Here is a 13,439-nt window from a genome sequence, read left to right as displayed (position 1 = left end):
ACACTGGATTTGTGTATGAAACTCATAAGAGAGGACATTTTGAAGCAGAAAGATTTCTTTGACATCCTGCTGATCATACAACACCTTATACATCACTCAGGGCTAATTACTTTAACTGTACTTACTATGTAGCATGGTTTCAATAAAAATTTTGTCAGTGCATATATTTGAACAAGATGTTGTGAATTTTTTAAACTATACACAGTTGTAAAACGTGCAGCACTAACTGGCGCCACTGGCTAGTTCACACACTCACCACAATGTATAACTGTAAAACACTAGCCACTGGTTTTAGCTGTAACCACGTTATTTGTTTTATGAACACAAGTTTATAAATAGTATAAAATAATAAATAAGACGATAAAGCACACGAATTGTAAAATATAAGTTAAAACATGTTGTCAATGTGTCTTACATGTAAGGAGGGCATTGTAGATTGGTATGACGTACAATGAAGACAGCTGCGTTCTAACTGTAAGCAGTGGCCTCAGTGTGAACTAAACAGCTGACATGAATAGTCCAGTTGGGATAATATGCATATACAGGTTGTTTTAATATTTTAACTTACATCTACTGGTAAGTATTTTATGACTGACTTATACTTGAAGCTTATGCAAGTGTGCATTTATAAGGAATAAACATCACCTTCTTGTAACTGGTTCTTAACGTATTTTCTGCACTGAAAATGGCCACACAGTGACCAAACTCTAGATATGTAATAAGCATCATCTGCGATTGATGCTGTAACCTTTACTACTTGACAGCAGAGTTTTTACAAGTGAACTCTTTGCTGAGGTTGTTGGAGGAGGCTGTAGTGATTAATGTAGGGGATGTCAAGGATCATCAGTGACATGATGTCTCTCACATGGTATGGTTGAAAACCGTATGAACTTTATTTATTTACTAAGAGTGTATGATTATATTCATTTATCTTAGTTACTTTATTACATTACTGATTAATTTTACTGCTTACCTTAGGTTCTAGAGACTTGTTTATTTAACACTTGGTTAAAGCAGAAGGAGAGCTTTTTGAGCTACATGAGGAATAAAGTAAACAGTGTCTTCTGTTGTTAAGAGACAGCTGTTAGATTAAGTGGATTAAATACGATCGATGGACTTTCGAGCATAAGACATGAACACTATGTAATCTCTGGAGTGTAATGATTACATCACATTATCATTATTTAAATATGAAGAGACAAGCTTTTTTCTGTCACATCCTAACGTTTTGTATCTTGCAGGTCCCAGAACAGATCAAGGGAAATATCTGTAGAACACCGACGTATTAAAGAAATTTAGAATCCCCAAGAGAATGAATGGGCTTTGCAGGTTGACATACATGACGTATCCAAATCAGCTGTTTCAGTATTTCACATTTCTGAAGCATTTTATGAAGTAGTTTCTTTTACTCTTGCTATCTCCATCTTTAACTCGAATGTATCTCTCACTATCCTATCCTAATTTTAGTCACTGAGTGACGTGTCATAGAGAGACTTACAGTAATCCTCTCACAAACATTCGAAATAGGTACAATACTACAGAAACCATTACAGTTACTCTATATGATACATATGATGACAAGACACACATACACTAAACTGACACAAACGATGTATTTGGTAGTATCACATATGTTAGCCATGTCACAAAAAAGTAGGAAGCATGAGAATGGAATCCATTCCCTAAGTGAATGTAGGTGTGACAGACTAACATACAGCAGTACTCCAGACACAAAACTGTCTGGCGACTCTATCTGAGTACGTAATTATCTGTAGAGAAAGAATAGTAAGACTGATCAATAGATTATCAGCGAATGTAATATATGAGACTCAAGTTATCTCTGTAAATATAGAGCTAGTACATAAGTGACTTGAACAAATGCAATAAATAGGCAATAGTTATTAATACATTATGTATTTTAACCTGATATTGATGCACTGCTGAGATATTAAGGAGATGTGTCATACCTTACAATTATGGAGAAGAGTAGATGCAGTGTAAGAACAACTTCAATTTATTCTTAGTAGGACTTGAGATGAGGCTTTTAATATATATATGCAGGTATAAGTCTCAAGAGGCGAAGGATAGAGTATGTTATTATTGAACTCGATCCTCTGGGATAGTTTTTGTGTCAGCAGAATGTTCCCACAGAGGCAATAGAGAAAGATAAATCATATAATTTAGTAGTCATGAGTACATCTTGGAAAATCAGTAATTAACAATTAGGTGAATCCATAGAAGGAATGACCTATACAATTTCTTTCATGGACAGGGATAACATGAGGGACATTCACATCAGAGATATTAAAAAATAGTTCACAGGATCTGGCAATAGAATAAGATAAGTGCAGCTCTTACTGAGATATGAAACTGTATGGTGACAATCAGTCACGCTGTTGAAGTGTTCTCCAAAATAGTTAAAGTATAATAAACATGCCTGGACACTGATGATTCTTTGTATTCTTGTTTCCACACATGGTGACTTACCACAAATCTGAGATTTGAAGCCGTAAAGAGGTTTGTACTTCAAAATGTCAGCATGTAAATCCTTATGGTAAAGATAAAACTAATCGGTTTTTTTTCTACTTCAACAGATTTGCGAAACTTGTATTCTTATGGTTAATGATGTAAAAACACAAAAAGACAGCTACATTGGAGTAAAAAGGACATAGTGTGGAAAAGCAGACCTCCGCATTCCCATATTCTTTGCAACAAAAGGGAAACAATGTATATGGAAGTAGCATACAAATCGAGCAATAAAGGTTCGTGGACTACTTTGTGTGCCAGGGTATTACCTTGGTCTATGATACCTGCCTTGGCTCTATCCTTTTTTCTTAATGTCTTTATCTATCCTTCCTTGCTCTTTTTTCATGAACTGAGTTTTTAAAATTACGCTACTTAGTTGCAATGAGAGGTCCTGCACCTGTTCGGGTAGACCCTTGTGAGCTGTTTGCAACCTGCCAGCGGTACTAGCGAGTGTATTCATATTCTGGCACAATTGTGATCGCTCCAGCCGCATTTCTGCCTGAACCTCAGATACCTCATTCACCTTTCTCGAGAACCGTTCTTGTGTCTCGCCTACTGACAACACTTTTGGCTTAAATTATTTATACCTTTTGACAAATCACTGAGCAATTGTGATTTTACGTCTTCCACCATACTTACAATTTTATCGGATAATTCATTTTAAAGATCAGCATGCAGGTCTTTTACCAAGTCATTGAACTGTTGTGTTATTTCAGTTTTGAAAGCATCAAGAGTTTGCTTTTGTTGTTCAAGTAATTCTCTTTGTGTGTCTATGTTTTATTTAGAAAACTAATTAAATTTTTTGTTAGTACTTAGCTTGAACGTTTGTTTTTGCTCTTCCTTATACTCATTCATAAAATCATTGAAGCTTTGTTTAAATAATTTACATCATGATCAGGGTTTCTGGTATGCTCAGTGCACCCTGTCGAGTCACGTTAGCATTAGGTATAAGTTTGGCACGCAAATAATGATTTAATAAATTCCACGCTGTCGTGCTTTAGATTTTCACCAGGGGAAAAAATACTCTCTGGAGAAAACAGTGACCCTGTTGTGAGGTAATGAGCGAGTTGTGGCGCCCTGGAAATATGAAGGAGACATGCCGGGAGTGACAAAGATGGCGGACTTCGTGAAAAATTAATGGCAGACATTTCACAGTTCATATAGAAATTAATAGTAGCCAGATCAATCCTGATACCTCAAAAAGAAGCATGTGCATTACCATTATTTGCACGATGATTCTGATGGTGTAGTCATATTTTCAATATTTTTATTAGTTCAAAGTTTAGTATCTGACGACAAATTATACAAGTAACACCCAGCAATGAATTTCCAAAATCTAAACGGCTAATCCGATTTTGTCGATCGACGTGTCTTTAGAAAGCTATTAGTGTAGACCTAAATTGGTACCAATTACAGGCATGTAACTTGAATAGTGCATGAGTTATCGGAGGTCAAAGTGGTCGATTACTATCGATCGCGTCAGGCCATAAGACAGAGCCAGCGCAAGCCCAAGTGCCACCCAGTGCGAGCTGCTGAATTGCCGCCCCCACCCCCACCCCCCGTTTTTTTTTTTTTACAAAACGTTTGTAGAATTTTATTTAAACAAATCTGTAGGAGATGTCAGCAATTAATTGCAATTTTTGTTTTTACTTTTCAGATCTACCTAGGTTTCGGCCACTGAGTGCCCAGTCTCAAGGCTTTCAGTATGTGCTCACATCTAAACCGTAATGTTGACAGTTACGTTCAGCATGAAAGTATAGATGTAAACGTAACTCAAAGCATTGAGAATAGCCATACTGTGTCCGAAATCTATGTAGATCTGGAAAATAAAGACAAAAATTGCGACTGATTGGTAACATTCTCTACAGATTTGTACAAAACAGTCGCTGGGCACAAGCTCAAAAATGGAGTCAAACCTGATTGAAGAAATCTAGCTAATTTTAATAAACCTTGAGAATTTACAAAAATGTTCAAATGTGTGTGAAATCTTATGGGACTTAACTGCTAAGGTCAACAGTCCCTAAGTTTACACACTACTTAAACTAAAACAGAAATGAGCTTCAAAGCTAGCAAGGAAACCCTTAGAAGATATGTTCTGTCTATGGATTTTCGTTTTAGAAGGTGTCAAAATTAACGTTTTGTTTTATGCGGACGAGAGGGTATTGTTGCTAAAAGACCATACTTTCTCAGGTTTTCACCAGAATCAAAGCGACCTGTAGTTTACTAAGATGAAACATGGATTCACACTCATTTTACAGTAAATAAATGTTGGTAAAGTGATAGTGTGCGTTAGGATTGTCAAACAAAAGTGCTGGTCAGAGTTTAATTGTTGTTCATGCAGGTGGAGACAGGTGTTTCATGGCTCAAAAACCAAAACGTCCGCCTATCACTCAGAAACGGATAGCAAAAATTTTCAAAAATACATCGAAACCCAACTTATGCCAGGCTTATTAGCAATGTCTTTATCCCTTGTAATTCCTCGCAGTGTATTTACCCATTCGGAATACTTCTAGCCATTATAGGTGTTGGACATGTTTGACTGTAGTAATGTTCAACCATTGTTTTCCATAATGCGGGAAGAATAAAACACTCATGCCATTGAAGGGCTTCGCAAAATTGCTTCAGGCTTAACATGTTCCCGCAGTATCGAACATTGCACTCGAATTTCCAAATTAGATCTCGCCTTTTATACAAAATTAGTTGTGAGTAAATGCATGGCGCATAACAGGCTGGCAACGCTCCACTCATAAGAATACTGGCGTGTACGCCAGACTGCTTCCCCGCTCTCTGTTCCTCTGGCGTAAACACGACGGTGCTGTCACAGTGGCGAGGAAGAAATTAGTTCTCCTCCCTCCCACTGTTCAACAGGGGCGGCCAGCAGGTAGTCGAGGCGCCATGCCACAGTTCCCGAAGCCGCTCCCTCTGAGGTTTGGTTTCGAATCCCATCAGGCATGATGTTGAGTTTGTCCTAAAAAAAAAAAAAAAGGAAGAAAAGGGGTAAAAGCGGCAACGGGGAGTTCGGCGGAATCCGGCGCGAGAGACAGTCGCACAGGACATGGGGAATCCAGGGCAGTACAGCGTGGCGGACACACGGTCGCGAGGGAGACTTGGTGAGTGTGGAGCGGCTTGCGCTTGGTCGCGAGAGGTAGAAATACTTCAGAGTGCGGACTTGTGAACTTGTGAGATTTCCGAGGTGTCTAAAGTGAAGACGTAGTATGCGCTTAGAAGTGAATATCTCGCGACCTAATTCATAACTAATTACGTGCAGTAGGAATCTATTGTTTCCCTGTGATTCAACTCATATTTTATTTAACTGCTGGACCATCGACACCAATAACTGTTTTGCAGAAATATACCGCATTCTCAAAAGTACTTCCTGCTATTGTACTCATCATTTAAAGTCGTTAACATAGTACCTGCAGATTTTATTTGATTGCAATCTGTCATTTATAAATTTCTACGTTACATTCGCAAATGTCGAGTGATAGGAACATTTGACCATTCGATTCATGTGTATATTCATATCGTATACTAGAGACTCAGCAGTATTTGGCTTGTAATGTGGCAACTACGTATCCCAGCCCCTAGACAACGAAACCAGCCAAAACTTTTAATACTTCAACTCTGAGTCTGAGGGTACGTAATTGAGGGCCACCTCACATCACCTCATTTCATCATGATTTGAAAGCCTGCATTGTCTCATCTACTATCATCATTGTATAATTTCGAATGGTAATGTTACTGTCATCTGTGTACATGTTAATTGAAAACTGTGGTCGGTCGTCGTCACTGCGCCCGACAATTTCAGTTTCGATTTCATTTGTTGCCACAACCATTTCAGCAACATCTTGTGCCAGGCTATCTGACAATGGACTGGCAACAATGTGCCTATTGTGTGTACCCATTTTCTAATCGTTTTACAAAATGACGAAATAAATCAATACTTTCGAAAATAAAAAATTCCGTTTTGTAATAATGAGGATACTACTACGAAATCTATTCAGTGGTGCCTTGCTAACATGTATCAAAACACATTTTGGCGTAATTCAACTGTGTGCACACATTTTCTCCCTGAAATTAATTTTCTATACAAATGCCTACGTATTTTACGAGAATGCTTTAATTTGGGAATTGGATTAGAAAAAATACTACGATCCCTATTTACAGAGACGATACTAAGCCCAGCCATGCGTGCAATTGATCATGAATTTTCCAACCTTTTCGTTGGCTTTCCCGGTCATTCCAGAATTAATTCTCCAGTTGATCACATTTAACGTTTTGCACATAATGTGATTTCCATCCTCGTTGCGACCTATTCATGAAACAGAGAAAGACAACAATTAGTATAATAGAAAATTTACAAAATTATATAATTATTTTAAATTATTGCAAACATGCTAACTGTCTCGCAATGGCGACGCCATAGTGTAGGTCGCCAGATATAGCAGTTGGGGAGAGAGATAATATAGATCGTCCACAGCTGCGATAATTATTGTTTAGCCACACCAAAAGTTGTCTGCCCAGAAACATGTGCAGGCATAGATGCATGCATGTTAGGAAGGTTGTATCGGTTCTGGAATATTGAATAAATGTTAATTCCTTTTAGTTTCGGTGTGGAACTTGGTAATTATCTCTTCTCCGCAACAATGTACAACAATGGCGGTGTGGCTGAGGCAGCTATTCTCTATTCGTGTTGACTTCATCTCTGAATATGTCCATTCTAAAATACAAATACACTTAGTACCAGGTGTAGGAAATTAGTAACTAGTTTGGTAACAGAATGAAAACTTGCGACTTCCACATATTATAAATTTTACTTAACACAATACTAAGAGAACGGAATTACATACGTCTTTCTCCCACCAGCTCAAAAGACCGACAGACACCGAGATCGGTGAAAAAAACTAAAGAGTTACATAAAATAATTGGTATTTTGATCTTCAATTTTCTTTTAGCTTACAGAGATGATCATACCTCCCTACTATATCTTTCCCACTTTGGGACGACGAGAATATTTATTTATATATGTAGGTCATTTAAAGATCCTACACAAAAGACATCTTTACAGTTTGTTTAGGGCTCATAAGACAATGATGATGAAAACTTGGAAGTGAAATTAACATTGCAGTTTGAAAGGTCTCTGTTGGATTCCTTTCATGTTATTTTTTTAAAACTGTTGTCATTTGTGGCATACATTCCACTTCTAAATTTACTGTGGTGTTTCTGACTATTTGGGAAGAGACTGAGCAGTGAAACGTGTTACTTTTACACATAATCAAGAATGATCTGTTACACTACTACACTTTAAAATACAGTTTATATGTAATTCATGTCACACAGTCTCATATGGAACCTACATCTGCTTTCTTTTATATACTGTATATGATAGATACTGTCATCCCCCTTCCCTTCTGTGTGAAAGGATGAATGAGCAAATGTATTTCTAGTTGCATGCTTGATGGTAGCAGACAAGCCTGTCTGCTAGAGAACAGTAGGACCAACGTCAGAACAGGTAGCTACGCTTTCTAAAAGCAAAGAGGTTTATATTCTTAGTATGGTCCTGTCTGTCCCTTGTCATGTTGGTATAGGAAGCTGCCTCTCTGGTCACTTCCATTTGTATCTGTTAAGCACCTTCTGTAGGGGCACAGGCAGGTCTGAAGTGGTAAGATCTCCGGCTAAGCGCATCTCTCCTAAGTCCGTAGGACAATGGATTTCTTAAGTTCAGCCTAATTGAAAATTTAATCACCTTTATTTCAGGTTTAGATCTAAAATATCTAATGTTATCTTAAATTGCAACACAGTGTAATTCGAGTGTGGAGTTCAGAATATCTTCCAGTAGTTGCTTTATCACTACTTTGTGAGTAAAGTGCAACCACGTGTGGATGATCTGTAACTCTAACTAAGATCACCAATATTAAATGCGAATATGTGTGAGATTATAACGTCTCGTCTTGACAATATTTTTCAATATAGCAACTTTTCTTTACGTTCAACCCACATGGAGTGTACTTTGTGAGACCAGTACCACGTGCTTATATAATTGTTTGACCCATCAGGTTAATAGTAAGACGATAGTAGCCAGTTCGAGGTTTTTCTTTTGTGATTTGTGTTTCGATGTAATTTATTTTAATTATCAAAATTATTGTGGAGTTACACTCTTTGTGTAAACCAAGTTGACCACGTGAAGCATGTAGTGTAATCATCAAAGTGGCCCTCAGGTATTCTTTTCGGTAAGATTTCACAGAGAGTTAGTATGAATTTAGTATACCAGTGTGTGGTAATTTCATGACGGACAGGATTGCGCTACAAACGTAACTTCTTTGGGTGAAAATTGAATCGGTTGGTTGTGGTTAATTTCCTCTTGCATATGTTTCAACGTTCTTCATGTGTTATTTTATGAATGCAGTGTTGTATGCAGTCTCCCAATCTTGGCTCCATATTTGATGTGTTCCGTAAGATTACAAAAGATTTACAATCCTAAATAAGGCACCAGTTTAGTTATGAATCAAGTTTAATATGCTGAAATTTTAACGGAACAATGATCAATGTTAAAATGAATGTCCAAATATAAACAGATTTATTTCTTTTTATTTAAATTGTCTTTTTATATATATATCACCGGTTATCGTAAGTTGAGTACTAAAAGATTATAATTGATGTTAGTCTGGTTGGGAATTTGGTAAGCTAGTTTGGATACCTGGTGAAACAGTTGCTCAGTAATGCAAGGTTAACTTCCCCAGATAGCTCACAGCTTTTAACCTGCTCTTATTGTCTTGAATATCAGCACCGATTTCAGAACAAATTCATGCAGCAACATTACAAGTTTCTACCTCACTACATCAGAAACGCAAAAATCGCCAAAAACACGCATTTCTTTGGAAAAATTAATCAAACGATGGACAATATCGAACAGTAAGACGAAAATTTAACACTGACAAAGCCACTTCAATAACAGTAACAGAGTTTTTCATTGCAATATACTCCATATATACTCCACATAGAGCTTCAAATCACAACATCTACGTCATTAGACGCCTTTATGTTTCAGAATGCGTCAAGGTTTCTCAGGAAGGAAGTTCTGACAGTGATGGAGTTAGGTAGGGGGAGGGGGAAGGGGAGGGACTGTGTAGTCATCTGGCAACATTAAAAGGTAACCCATTTTAGCTATGCTCATTTGTGTCACAGTTGTGACTTTTGTACTTTTGTAGCTTCCTATCTGTAATTTATTATTATTGTTATTATTATTATTGGTTTGAACTACAGAGGACCACATGAAATTTTCTCCTTTCTTTCTTTCCAATAGTTTTTCATATTTTCCCCACATTTTTTCTATTCTTTCTAGTGCCCATATCACACCTGTCTTTTTCTTTGTTTTCTCCTGGAAGAACTTGAAAATTTTTACTTTTGCTCTAAACTTTTCTCTTTCCCCTATTTCTTACCCATTATTTCCAATTCCCTTAAACCTGTTTTAACTTTTTTGGCGGTCATCACTGATATTTTTGGGTTTCTTTCAGAAAAGTTAAAAACTCTTTTTTTACTCTTTTTCATCTTTTGTAAACTTCATTATTATTTCTTCGTTTCTTTTTCTCGTTGTAACATTTTGGTCTCAAGATTTTCCTGGGTATTTTCCATTCCTTCTTTCATAGTCCACCTTACTGTTTTGCTGTATTCAAAAGAGGCATTTTGAAACATAAATGCGTCTAATGACATTACTCTGGTGCTGGTGTTTAGCAATTATGGAAATACATTTCTTGTTATACATGTTTTTGTTAATTTAAAAGCCACTTCCATTTTCCTTGCCCTTGCTAAGTTAGCTTCTTTATCCAAAGCTTTTGGTTGTATTACTTTTTAGATATTCAAATTTTGTAGCCTTTTTTTATTCTTCCATAATTAGGTGTCATGCACTTTAGTGCCTCCTTCACCTCTGTCATATACTCTACTTTTTTAAAAAAAGACATGCATAGGCCTGCTAATGAATCTGTCTCTTGTGAGAGTTTTATCTGTACTGCTACATTTTCTATAGATTCAGCTAAGATGGGAAGATCGTCTGCAACATCTAAACAATCAGGTCTCAGATTACCTCCGTTTCTCCCAATTTTAATTAGTAAAATTCTTTCTTATTCTGTTCTTTTCCTCCATTCCCTGATTATCACTTCTAGTACACAATTGAACAGCAGTGGGGTCTATCCATCTCATCAGTTTTGATCTCAGAAGCCTTGGAGGTTTCACATAAAAATTTGATTTCGAATTCTGTATTTGTTTGTGTGTCTTTTTTGGTTGCCACTGATATGTTGTCAGCTCCAAACTCCTTTAAGGCGTTGAATAATTTTTCTCTGTTAGCCGAATCACACACTTATTGGAAGTATTTAAGTATTATAGAAACACTTCTAGCTCGCATTCTTCTATACCTGATCATAAACTTTAGATTTCAAATTTGTTCCACGTGTGATCATTCCTTTCTGAACCCTCCTTCATATTTTCTCAGCTGCTGACGTTTATTTTATTAATTTGCTTTATTATGTGGCAAACTGCAACTGTTCCATGATGACTTAAATATTTTTCCATTGAGTGATCTTCCATAAGCGAGGCCAGATATGTGAAAATGAAAACTGATTTAGGTTCTACTATAACAGAACAGAGCTGACGACTACCCTATTTATACAAAAATATAACACATAAGTTGATGAAACAATTTTCAATTAATACATTTCCTGTGTGAAAAAGTCAGCTGTATTGAAAGAAAAAATACAGTTGTTTATGACGTTCTTTGCTATGTAAGAAAATAACATGATGGATATAATAAAAAAGGCATGGCCAATCTTTTACAAAACATCCACAAATGCAGAGAAAATATGTTATATGGACATGTATCACGAAATGTTTTATTTCCATGTTACTGCTCAATTTATACAACCCTTCAACACATTAATCATGGGAAACACGCAAGAAAATAACGAATCAGCACAGTATAAAAAACATTCCTAAAAGAAATGTAGAAAACGCACTCCATTAGCAAGGAGGATATATGCATCAGTCTGTCGCAGCATTGAATCCCTAGCACACTGATGTATCCCTGGAGAACTGTGTGTTGTTTCACAGCCTCCCACAATATAGACACAGTCTAACATAACAGTCCATAACAATCGCGACACTCACTACCGTAGAAGTTGTTTCCGTTTAGCAGCTGGAGTGATGCTAGCCCTCCAAGTGATGAGGAAGGAGAATGTCAGATGCATTTTAAGCATAGTGTTTGTTTTGCATTCCCTTCCTACGTGATTTACAAAATATTTTTTGATCCAAGAAGACATAGATGTTTCTAAAAATGATTCTAAAATAAGCACAAGTGGGGACAAAAATCGTGAATCCAGTGGCAAGCTACAACATATTCGTGAAGAAACAGTTGTGACATTGGATAGAACTGCAGATTACCTCGTTGATATCGAAAGGATATAAACACACAGATTCACACATAAGAAGCACAGACATGTACCTCTATGTGCAAAAGGGATCGATGCCCCATTTGTCGTTCCATAGGCCTACTGTGTTTTAGTCATTGACACCTATTGCCACAAGTGCGACCTCCATCTTTATATAATCCTAAGTGGGACAGGCAACTGCAAGATAGTGGGAGAAATATGCTTTGTGCGTAAACCCCAAGTCCTCAAAGCCAATGATATTGTCAGAAGGGCTGTCATATGTCCATTTTCCCATTAGAGACATTTCATCCAATGACATATTCATTAATTTATCACTTATCCCACGTTTTACTTGTATGACTTCCACATACCTCAGTAATGCATGGACTGATGGAAGTATAAAACATCCTGACTAAACCAATATGCTGAGTGCTGCAACATAAAAAACGTAGAGCAAACAGCTTATTTTCGTCTTTTAATCTTGCAGCTCGTTTCTCCTTCAGTGGCATGGTAATCTGACTTAACAACAAGTCAGGGGCATCCTTTTCAAATGTCTGGATCCTATAGTCTTAAAAATTTGTTTGTCCTTCTTCACTTGATCCATCTGATCCAGTTTTTTTTATTTTTGCTTAAAATGATAGGCACTTTCCTTGTCCCACAATATTTTTGCATGGCACTTCACATGCTTTTGCAAGACATGAATAATGGCACTTAATCTAATCACTTCATCATCGAAGTAGATCTGTGTTGACGATTGAGATCAGTCTGGCACTGACATGTGGGGTGTTGAACGGGCTGCTTCTGTGCCATAGGAGTGTTTTATAGTTTTAGACGGATTGTCGAACCTATGTGGCAGTTTCCTCTTCATTGTCAGTTGAGGTGGCTTATTTGGGATATCAAACAGTGTGGGTACTGCATTCCACACGATTTTATTATTGCTTGCATTCATGAACTGATTTGTTTCGAAGTGTAGCGAACAAAACTTAACATTGTTATAAAGGTAAAAAGGGTCTTTTTTAATGAGATCTCGTCTGCTATTCACTAGCCATTTTCTACTCCTAAATTGAAATATTAATTATTAATACACACACAGTTTGCCAGCAAATCCTAACGATACAGTTTAGTAACATGATAGTATATTAGCATATAATAAGGCAGATGTGGTGTCTTCGCCCTGCTGTTGCTGCAATTCATTGTGCTGCAGACGCTCCCGTTTGTAAAAACCGTTGTACAAACGAAAATAAACAATTACTACTCGCTTTCGCTTCCACGATCGCGCCATTTTTACTTACTGGCCGTTTGGCGCGTTGCTGGAGCAGCAGGCAAGAAAATCAAGGCGAAGTGTCGCGAATGTTACACCAGACGATGCCTCTGTGCATCTTGCATAAGGTTTCCATACACAATAGCTTTCAAATGCCGCCTCAAATAAAAATCTAGTGGGTTTAAGTCTGGAAAGTGTAGAGGCTAAGGAATTGGTCCACAGATTCCGTGACAGAT

Source organism: Schistocerca cancellata, chromosome 1 (genome assembly GCF_023864275.1).
Source record: "Schistocerca cancellata isolate TAMUIC-IGC-003103 chromosome 1, iqSchCanc2.1, whole genome shotgun sequence".
NCBI classification, from domain to species: Eukaryota; Metazoa; Arthropoda; class Insecta; order Orthoptera; family Acrididae; genus Schistocerca; species Schistocerca cancellata.
This window is presented reverse-complemented; position numbering follows the sequence as displayed.